This window comes from Saccostrea echinata, unplaced genomic scaffold (genome assembly GCF_033153115.1).
Source record: "Saccostrea echinata isolate AGI-Se365-2 ecotype Australia unplaced genomic scaffold, CSIRO_AGI_Sech_v1 ptg000034l, whole genome shotgun sequence".
Classification (NCBI taxonomy): domain Eukaryota; kingdom Metazoa; phylum Mollusca; class Bivalvia; order Ostreida; family Ostreidae; genus Saccostrea; species Saccostrea echinata.
This window is the reverse complement of record NW_026889783.1, coordinates 1,730,834-1,742,911: the sequence shown is the minus strand read 5'-3', so window position 1 is coordinate 1,742,911 and position 12,078 is coordinate 1,730,834. Positions and strand designations below refer to the sequence as shown.

Here is a 12,078-nt window from a genome sequence, read left to right as displayed (position 1 = left end):
TCACATCCGTAAACGTAAAATGAACCCTAAAACCGTCACCGGGGCCCTCTACAATATGTCAATGTATTAATTAGAATATTTTTTTCCAATTTAGTTTTTCCCCCTTCTTCTTAAACTTGTAAACAGAGAAAATTAGTTTTTAACATTTAAAATAGTATTAAATTTTATTTTAGGAAAAGTATCAACCACAGAAAAAATAATGTTAATATAACGTATTTTATATGCAATAACGTAACGCTACGTTATCTCCAACGTGTAGCGTATTAGGGTAAATTGAAACGGAAAATAAAATATTTTTAGCCGTATTCAATATGGTATGTCATATTAATCCTTTGGCAAAGACCTACATAAATATGACTGACATGTAAAAATTGACGCACATGTCGAAGGTATCGATGGAATAGCGCATAAAGGAAAAAAGTACTTACTGATTTCACATAAAATATGATAGATACAATAGATCACGTGTAATTGTTATTTATTTTTGACGCATTCTTCAACTTGACTGTAAAATTTTCTCGGCATTTGATTGTAGATTTTTAGCATGTAAAAATGACGTCACAATCGCATTCGTTTACAAACAGCGCTGAGTTTCCCGAAAGTGACGGAGTTAGGGTAATGACAGAGTTAGGGGTTTGGCGATACTGATACCATTTAATGCCCTGTTCACATGGAGAGTTTAATTCGAATTAAACGTAAGTTACTGCGAACTAATGCCCTGTTCACACGGGGAGTTTAATTCGTAGTAAATTAATGCGAAGTAAAATGATGCGAATTAAACTAATGCGAATTAAATTGCGTTCACACGACAGGTAATGCGAAGTAAACTAATGCGAATTATAATTTTATTTCTACAACAAGGCTATTCAGTGAGGCTATTATGACGTCATTTACAAATCACGTCATATTGTGCAGAGCAGATAAACATTTGACAAAATGTCATAGTGTCTGCGCACATTTTAGTGATTAAAATAATTTCCTTTGTTTTCCACTCAAAAATAGCACAAGTACCTATATTTGACCATCGACATATGGCCTGTGACTAAATTCTGCCCTTACGCATGCGTCAAAATTTAATTCGAATTAGCTTCGCTTAGCGTTCACACGGAGCTAATGCGAAGTAATTTAATGCGCAGTAAACTAATTCGAATTAAACTAATTCGCATTAAATTCTCCGTGTGAACGCAGATCAAATTTAATTCGCAGTAACTTACGTTTAATTCGAATTAAACTCTCCGTGTGAACAGGGCATAAATATGAACCGCGTTCACATGGAGAATTTAATGCGAATTAGTTTACTGCGCATTAAATTACTTAGCATTAGCTCCGTGTGAACGCTAAGCGAAGCTAATTCGAATTTAAAAATTTTGACGCATGAGTAAGGGCAGAATTAAGACACAGGCCACATGTCGATGGTCAAATATAGGTACTTGTGCTATTTTTGAGTGGAAAACAAAGGAAAATTAGGGTAATCACTAAAATGTGTACAGACACTCTGACATTATGTCAAATGTATATCTGCTGTGCACAATATGACGTAATTTGCAAATGAAGTCATAATAACCTCCCTGAATAGGCTTGTTGTAGAAATAAAATTATAATTCGCATTAGTTTACTTTGCATAAGCTGTCGTGTGAACGCAATTTAATTCGCATTAGTTTAATTCGCATCATATTACTTCGCATTAATTTACTGCGAATTAAAATCTCCTTGTGAACAGGGCATAAATCAGGTTTCGAATGCAAAAGTTATGCCCTGTTCACACGGAGAGTTTAATTCGAATTGAACGTAAGTTACTGCGGATTAAATTTGATCCGCGTTCACACGGAGAATTTAATGCGAATTAGTTTAATTCGAATTATGCCGTGTTCACATGGAGAGTTTAATTCGCAGTAAATTAATGCGAAGTAAAATGATGCGAATCAAACTAATGCGAATTAAATTGCGTTCACACGACAGCTAATGCGAAGTAAAGTAATGCGAATTGTAAGGCTATTCAGTAAGGCTATTATGACGTCATTTACAAATCACGTCATTTTGTGCAGAGCAGGTACATGTATACATCTGACATAATGTCATAGTGTCTGTACACATTTTAGTGATTAACATAATTTTCCTTTGTTTTCCACTCAAAAATAGCACAAGTACTTATATTTGACCATCGACTTGTGGCCTGTGACTTAATTCTGCCCTTACGCATGCGTCAAAATTTAATTCGAATTAGCTTCGCTTAGCGTTCACACGGAGCTAATGCGAAGTAATTTAATGCGCAGTAAACTAATTCGAATTAAACTAATTCGCATTAAATTCTCCGTGTGAACGCGGATCAAATTTAATTCGCAGTAACTTACGTTTAATTCGAATTAAACTCTCCGTGTGAACAGGGCATTAGTTTACTGCGCATTAAATTACTTCGCATTAGCTCCGTGTGAACGCTAAGCGAAGCTAATTCGAATTAAATTTTGACGCATGCGTAAGGGCAGAATTTAGTCACAGGCCAAGTCGATGGTCAAATATAGGTATTTGTGCCAATTTTGAGTGGAAAACAAAGGAAAATTATGTTAATCACTAAAATGTGTATAGACACTATGACATTATGTCAAATGTATATATCTGCTGTGCACAATATGACGTGATTTGTAAATGACGTCATAATAGCCTCACTGAATAGCCTTGTTGTAGAAATAAAATTATAATTCGCATTAGTATACTTCGCATTACCTGTCGTGTGAACGCAATTTAATTCGCATTAGTTTAATTCGCATCATTTTACTTCGCATTAATTTACTACGAATTAAACTCTCCGTGTGAACAGGGCATTACATTTCAGTTAACACTTATATCTAGTTATTTCAATATTATTGGATCATATGATAACATGAACTTTTAAGGTACACAGGGCATATAATCATTTATTCTAAAAATATTCCCACTCTAAGAAAAAGACTGACATGGTTTCTGAAAATTTGAAAAATGAGGGATTTAGTATTTTTTGGGGATCTTTAAGTCTAAATAAGAAAAATTGTCCGTGGAAAATTTCCAAAACATATGTGTGTTTTTATTCTTGACAATTAGTAGTGTCATTTCATGAAAAAATATCGGTGGGCTTTTTATCCTATTTTTAGTAACATGTATCTATAAATAGATAGATTTTAGAAAAATGTAAAAAATCAAATTTTGGCAGTTTTAGATGTCATTGCTGGATAAATAGGACGTATATTGTAAAATTTAAGATATTAATGACAGCAGCTGGACACCCCTAGCTGGAGTGGACAATGGTTGAGGGGTATTCCCATTTCTATTTATAGTATCAAGCACCTAAATATAAATATGTCTCTGAATATTAGGAAAAATGACAGTTTTATGCTAATTGGAAGCTTCATAGAAAAAGTATTAACAAATATAAAGCTCTCTACAATATGCCTTCATAAAGAACAAGTGTTTGTACAATAATTGATACAATATTGAGGGTCGACTCGTGTTTCCTATTTTAGTAACAATGGTCTAAAAATAGATACCTCGAATAATCGAGAAAATGTAGACTCTTGCACTTTCTCAGGTAATGTCGGATGGAAAAAATGCAGACTAATTGTTATAAACATAGTGTGACTGACAAGTACTGGAAACCATTTACTGAAATAAACACTATCTGAAGGGGGTTCCCTTTTCTATTTATAGCACCAAACACCCATGAATAAAAACATCTCAGCATATGAGGAAAAATGACAATTTTCCACCAGTTGTAAGCTTCATTGAAAAAAGTGTTCTCAAGATATACTGCTGTTAATATCTTAGTGAGGAGTAAAGAAAGAGGCTTGGTAGAACATTTACTGGGACCCGCTATGTATCTTTGTTTGTAAGGATTTTTATGAAGTTTCGGAATCCAATATAAATATGGTAATTCAAATTCATTTTGGTTGTTTAGAATATTAAAAATATTCAAAACTGACATATGATTTTGAAGAATTTCCTCCTTAGAAAGGAAGCTATGGGTATAAGTTGGATTACCACTTGAAGAATTAAATCCCAGTTCTTCTAAAATACAATTTATATAATGAGCCTTACAAACAAAGCCAATGTTGTTACCTGCTTTGTCAGCAGGGACCAGTAGGTACTGATCGTGTAATCTATCTAATTCTTTTTTCACTTCTGAATTACTGAATACAGAAGGATAGATGGTTTTCATACTGTCCCTCAATCGTTTAAATAAAGACTATGTTGTCATATGCTTTGTCAACTAAAGTCAGTACATACTGATCTTTTAATTCTTTCTTTTAATTTTTCAATTACTTCTTAGCTTAATCATTAAAAACAGAAGCATAGATCACCAATCACGATAAGAACATTTCCGAGTTCTATTCTTATTGAACATATTTTAGCGTAAAAGTGGCATAAACCTACCCATGCTTTCTTGAGAAGGTGATTCAAAAATCTTCAGGTCCTTGTCCAAATGGCCATGATGTGTGCAATATGTGTTTATTCCACAAGGGGATGATTAATTTTTAATTTGACAAAAGTATCACACTTAATGACCCTATTCCTCATTATTATCTTTGTTTGTTTTTTTTCTCCATGATTCTTATAACTCTGACTCTTAATGTTGACCATATACATATTAACCTGTAGGTATACATTACAAACAATTATCTCTCTCCCTTCCTCTGGAGTATAAGGGGAACATTTTAAAAAAAAACAATGATACGTTGTCAAATCAACATGGACGCATTTCTACATATCGTAGATTGAAATAGATTAATATTGTCACACAGATAATTTTATTTGACGCATTAACCGGAAGTGTGTGTCTATACGAAGATTTAATGAGACCAACAAATCTAAATTTAGTTCAGGTGAGCATTTTGGCTAACGGGCATCTTGATCTATTTATTATTCTTAATTTTTAGAGCCGAAGAAAAAATACACCCCTAATAAAATGTACAAGGGGTCATTATTTTACGGGGGTAATTTTTCTTCACGTATTTTAAGGGTGATGACACTTTTTCTACAGGCAAAAGGATCATTTTTTCGACGTCAAATAACGACTGGGCGTCATCGAAAAACGACCCCCGGTCATTGATCTACGGGGTCCTTTTTCGTCTTTACACCCGAATTGTCTCATTTGTACCCCAGGATGTCTCATCTAAATCCAGACTTCAACTTGAAAACTGTATATCGAAATGAATATTGTTGCCCAGCTGTTCCATAAACGAAGCTTTTATTAATTTTTCCGATGTTTTCCCATAAAAAACTTGCCCCCTTCTGCAGCCCAAAGGACAACGATTTGATCAAAATTGAAATGATACGACATAAACACGCTTCTCTTAATTGTAGCCCTGTTGTTCTTAATAATAATAAAGACATAAATCTTTATATAAAACTTAAACCTCCTTTTTGGCCCAGTTTAGCCGCGGGGTCCTGTTTAACTAATTGTATAGTCTTGATATTTAGGTGGTAGATTTTAATGATATTTTCCTATATATGTCCAAGAAAAACTTTGACCCTGCAGTGGCGGCGAAGGCTAGTCTCTGGGAACCTGATTTCAAAAAATCCATGTGAACATGATGATATGACTATTTTTGACCCTTGTTCTTCACGAGAAGATAGTGAAGGAGTTTCCCTGCATATTACTATATAAAAAAAACTTTGAACCGTATTGGGGTTTTTCCCATTTCCCCATTTCTTTAGATGACCCTCCATATTTCCATTATTTTTTCTTATTTATTTTTTGGGGGACAAGTTATCTCCTTTTGAAAAAATGGATTGATTCTTTGAAAGAACAATTTTGAATAACTTGTTTAATGGCATGGTTGGATGAAATTGACTCAATGCTGGCTCTGAAGGTGGCTGAAAACGTGAAAAGTTAACAAACAGATGAAACACAACACCGGACACTCCTTAATCAGGAAAGCCTACTTGAACCTTTTAGGAAATGAGAATTTCACTTTCTTTAAAGTGTGAAGAAAGTGTTCATTGGCTGTTAAATTCTGCTAAACATGAAGTGATGCAGAAATAACTGAGCATTTTAGTTAAAATAAAAATTTCATGCTGTGACTTGTGAAAATACTTTCAATGTTTAGCACCCGCAGCAGACGGTATTAGATTTCAGTCTGTGCAAAGAACTCCAGTTTCTGATTGCGATGCAATTCAAAATATTCAATGTCGCAGAGAGAAAAAAATCAATTCTATAATTATTTATAATTTACTTTGGTTTACATGTTCTATCTACTTATGTGCGTTTCCAGAGAATACATTTCTAAAGTAGTAAAATTTCTTCAATTATAAGATTTGTGTTTTATGAAAGCTAAGGTCAAATACTCCAAGAATAACTGCCGGACACCTGTCCATATACAAGAGATCGATCTTGATGTTACATAACATGGCATTTACAACCTCGGGTTTATAGGGACATCTGTGCGGATGGTGCTAGGATACCATGGATTACAGTAGTGGTTTATAAATATAAAGTCTAGATAGAAGAGGATATTTATTTAAGACAGGAAGGAGACTTTGAATCAGACTGTTTGAAAGATTAGACTATAAAAAATATGCGTGACATGAAAATCAGAAAATTGTCAAAGTATAAATTCTGTAGTTAAGTGATCAGTTGGCTTTAGTTATTTATTGTGTTGTCAATCAGTAGTCAGCAAATAACTTTTTAAAAACATGACCAATCCACTGTTTTCAAAATTAAATGAAGGCGTAGTAAAATATTAATTAATTTTTTTTTTTTTACATTTTAGACAGGTAAATACGTTATATCAAATTTTGACATCCTGGAACAAAATAAAAGAGCGTGAAATATCCCTCTGCTCATCCAAATAATTTATCAAGTTTCTTTTATTATTGTTTTCTAAAAAAAGTTCGTTGATAAATTACAAATCAATATCGATATTTTGATTCACACTCCCAATCTACTGTCTATCTTATATATTTTTAATTAGCATATTCTATTTGTTACCATTACGATTCATCTAACACCGACTTGCTTGTTTTTATAATTACAATGGTTAGATGTTTTAGGTGTGTTATCTCACAAATGAGCTTACGGTCCATCGCCTCAGATATCTACTTATAACTTGTCAACGAGAAAACCAACAGAACTGGAATATTGGGAATTAGGAAATGGTTTTGATCAATATTAGGCATGGTTCCCACGGCCGCAGAGATACAGAAGAACGAATAAAAGATGACGGGTATTTCCATCCAGCTTCCGTCGAAGTTATATTCAACTGTAATACTTATTCTTCTGTATTTGAGCGGAGTACAAAAATGTTTTAAATTGTATAAATGATGGAAAAGTGTTCAAAAGTTGAGAAAACATATCGCACAAACGCAGTAAGAAAGAAGAAATAATGAGAGGCAATTACAATCATGCAGCTGTTTCTTGTTTCTCACACTCATGGGTATTTGTCCTGGTTGCAAGAGACATAAAAGAATAATGCGAAAGACTGTGGGCAATCGCCAGAGGATAAATAGGAATATATATACATTATACTGTTGCTATAAAATAATACTCCAGATATATAGGAATCTGAGAGTACAGACATATTAGGACCATGGAATGGCTATCTCCTGGTTCGGGTTAACGTCAATGTGAAATTGCGAAAAACTACAGAGCAGAGCGAATGATGGTGTAACCTATCGTGTGATAATACTTCACTGATTTTAAATGCGCTTATACCTTACAATAAACTTTTATTTTCACGTTCATATCTATATTCTCTACATTTTTGTCACATTGTTCCAATGGACATCAATTTCTTTTCATTTTCCCTGCATTTTTTTCTCTTTTCTCTTGCTTTTTGTACTAATTCATCTTTTCCTCAAATTCTGACTTATTCTCTTTATGTCTCATAGATCGCTTTTTTTTCAATTTTACTCAGACTGGATTTGCATATAGTACCGAGTGGAAATCCTGTGTTCCTCTCGAGTTTGTCATTAAAATCCATTCATGCTCTGTTATCTGATTTTAATTTCAATGCCAAATTGTCCAACTTTGCTACTCTCCTTTATTTGGGATCGATGGAAGGCAGAATTCATGTAAATGGATCTGTTTTTCAAAAGTGTGACAAATGCATTCAGTGAGCCTAAGCTGCAAATTTTGGGAGTCCCGACCTAGAATTGTGTGATTGTTGGTTGATCTTTTTCAATGGGAAACCATGGGCATTTTGAGAAAATCTGCATTTTAAAAGCAATTTATCCAACCAGTCAATGTTATGAAATATATGAAGATAACAAACATTATTCAAGCTCAAAAGTCCATTAAACAATACAAATTTTGGAGCAGAGCAAACACGGACCTCTAAAACATCAGAGGTGGGATCAGGTGCTATGGAGGAGTGAGCATCCCCTGCCGACCGGTCGGGAAACAACAGAAAAATCCGTCGACAATTCAGTGTGTAAATAATGGCCTAACAACTAGTATGAAAAAAGTCAGTCAGCATTTGACTGAATGATAAATTGTATTTTGCTGACAAGGTCATTGTATCAACCATAGAACCTACGAAATGACGACTTTAAACAAGACTGCTGATAATCTTGTTTCATCAACTCGTTTGTCAGTAACTTATTTTGTTTTAGAAATTGTTCATACGTAGAACATGCTCTTGCGTATCGAATCAACTGAGAGATATAAACCCCGTATGCAGGTGATGAAGGTATATTGCTGCATAAGTAAGGGAAGATGACGATTAAAAAGTTAAAGTCATCACGTTTGTCATAAAACTTGGTTGTTAGATTACCATTAACATCTTTTTCGAGTAAAATATCCAAATATGAAACAGCTGTGACAGACTCTGTGGTATCTTTTATTTCAAGCTCACTGAGTTATATCGTATCGACATAAGAATGGAAATAACCATTGTTAATTGACAATGCTTCGTCGATATATCTAAATGTCGAGTTGAAGGCCACAGCAGGTGTTTTCTTCTTTTCACGTATAAGATTTTGAACCAATTGTGCTTCATATGAATTCAAAAATAGGTCTGCATGCTAATAAGGGGTTGCAATTGGTACCCATGGAAATTACAATAGATTGTTGGAAGACCTGGTCTCCAAAAACCACATAGATATTGTCAATCAGAATCTTTTTAATATCAACTTAAGAGTACTTGTGTGTACAATCAGAATGTTCATTAACAGAATAATTTTGCAAATGACCAATGACTAGGTAAGTAAATTTACGAGTTCCAATGGTAGTATATAAAGATGATAAGTCGTAAGTTTTTTGTTGTTGATTTTGGTAAAATTTTGTGATTTCAAATTTTCCAAAAGTTCCTTGAATTTTTTAGCATCCACATCTGATTTACACCACTTCTCGAATATATTGTTGCACAACACTCCTGAAGTTTCTCCTTCACTACTGTTAATATTTTAGTGAACAGTAAAGAAAGAGGCTTGATAGATAATTTACTGGAACCCGCTATGTATCTTTGTGTAAGTAATACCAAACACCCACGTGTCGATTCTTCCTACAGTATGAATTATAAAGTACTCATCAAAACAAAACAAAACACACACACACACACACACACACACACACACACACCCACAGAGAAAAATAAATAAATAAAATTAAATTAAATTTTAAAAAATCAGTCAAACAAACTAATAAGATTTTTATTGAAAACTTTACAAATCGTTTCTTCTATGGAAATGATGTGACACCTGAAAAAAAACATAGTACTTGGAGAGAGGAGCAGACAATTCAGAAATAGACCATACGGGGCTCGAGCGTTTATTCAATAGTAATTGGCCAGATGCACTACTTTTGATATGCAAAAGCCTGCGAACGATAGTATTGTTTCGTCACCTAACTCCAGGTCAATTTAAATAGTTATTATATTCCAATGAATTTTTAAATTTCTAAGATGTATCAATTTTCAAAAAATTTGAATTAGTTAATAAAAGAAATAGAAATAACTTCAAATATTTTTGGTAAAACTCACAAATTTTACTAAAGAAATAAAAGAAAAACCGAAATTTTTGAAAAATATTTCCCTTTTGAAATTTTTATTTAGCAATTTTATGACAAAACTTTTGTTCTTTCACGGGGGGTGGGGGTATTATGTTTTAAAACCAAAATACACCGAAAATGTTCATTTTATGGCCAATTTCAAATGATAAACAACTGAAGGATTTTACGAAATGAATAAGGTGGTCATTTATCCATATTCATGAGTATTTCAAAACAGGGTTGGTTGGGAAATACCAGTGATGGGAATGTTCAGTGGTAAATACCGGTATTTCCCGTCCCGGAAATACTACAAATTTTCTCTAAACTGGGAAATACAAAGTTAAAGTTTTTTTTTTCATTTCTTTAATTCATTCAATCTTAAACAAAATTCAAAAATAAAATAAACATAAAACAGAAGATGATTAATATGGAATATGTCTCAAATTGCGATTGAACATATTCAGAATGTATCACTACTCCGGGTCCCATACCCATAAGCATTCTGAAACATTTCCCTGGCTGTATAAAACTGAATTTTTCCAATTCAAGTTTCTTTTCAGTTTTGTAAAATTATTAAGTTTATTAAATATAAATCTAAGAACAAAAGAAAAATTGTTTTAATCCTTCTATAAAAAATGTAGTTATTACAAAACAATCATTTTGTTTTAACAAATTGCTCTGGACAGTTCTGTGCTCCTGTTTTAAGAGATAATTACCTTAAGTAGAACTGAAAGGCTTCTTCTTAGGTTTGATATTTATACCAGACTCTATATTGATCCTTCTTTAGTTACATAAAAAACACAATTGGGATCTTTGGGTTCATTTCATGGACCTTAATAAACTACATCTGATTCAAACATGAAACAAATGACACTCGTGACTGGTATATGAGTATGCTGTATTATGATTATATTAAATAAATTACTTGGTACTACATGCCAATATGAATGAAATATGTAGCTATTTCTTATTTCCCAGTATTTCCCGGGAAATACCAGTAATTCCCGGTAATTACCAGTATTTCTCACCGTTCCGGGAAATATGAGTATTTCCCAGTTTTTAGCCAACCCTGTTTCAAAATCCGGAAACATTTTCAAGAGCAATTAATGAATTGATGTATTACACTTATTAATTACTAATGAAGGGTATTTTGCAGTTTAAAAAAGTACCTCAATAGCACATTTGCCAGACATACTGGATTATGCAAAGTGTTGGCAGGAATCGAGAGTTAGCATTCGCATTTTTTTCAAAATGCCAATGATCAAGTGCAGCCATTAAAGACAAAACAGCAACATATAAGAAGTCATTTCGACGTTAAAACTCACAAAATATATACACTTGTTACATGGTTCTGCAAATCATAGTAAGCTTAACCGACCTGTTTTTGTATTCCTATGAAGCAGAATATACTCAACAAGAGGCCCGAGGGCCTTAGCGGTCACCTGAGAATAATACAACACTGTATGGATCCATAGAAATCTAAAATACGACAAAATGAACTGATAGATGAAGCTATTTTGCCCAAAAGCAAGACAAATAGGATAATTAGGTATCAACAAACTAATAAGGTTAGTATAAGTAACAGATCTTTAAATAAGTTTATTTGCTTGAGCACAATTACATGTAGTAAACCTACATTACTCCCTCTTTCATTGGCCTCTCTTTGTCTTTGAAGAACATCTATAAGTAAAAATAAAGGCAATTTTGTCTCATTTTTATTTATCAAGAATTTACAATCTACTTGACCATTAGAAAAGTATGAAAGTACTTTTTGTATTATATATTATGAAAATTCTCGCATAATTCTCTTATTCAATTGACTTCTCAATGACATTATTTATAGTAATTAATTATCATAGATGAATATAGTTGCAGAATGGTAGCGTTATGGATTTTATTTTTAGTCTTTGACCATAATGCTACAGATCCCGTAATGCAAATATGATGCAATTTACTGCGCAAGATTTTCTGCACACAGTTGGGGAGAATTTCTCCCGCTGCATTTCATTTCCGGAATTTTGCATTGCATGTCCGACAGTTTTTAATCTTTTGACTTTGATTTCCTACATATTTTATTTTCATTTCCAACATTTATTATTATTTTTACATTACCGGAATTTTTT

General features: G+C 33.0%; 1 protein-coding gene across 1 annotated transcript in view; it reads right to left on the bottom strand.

Annotated features, from left to right (window-relative positions):
- Positions 1-12,078, bottom strand: part of LOC133199523 (ubiquitin-conjugating enzyme E2 D2B-like) — a 236,971-nt gene that overhangs the window by 45,958 nt on the left and 178,935 nt on the right. The gene's annotated exons all lie outside the window — the stretch shown is intronic.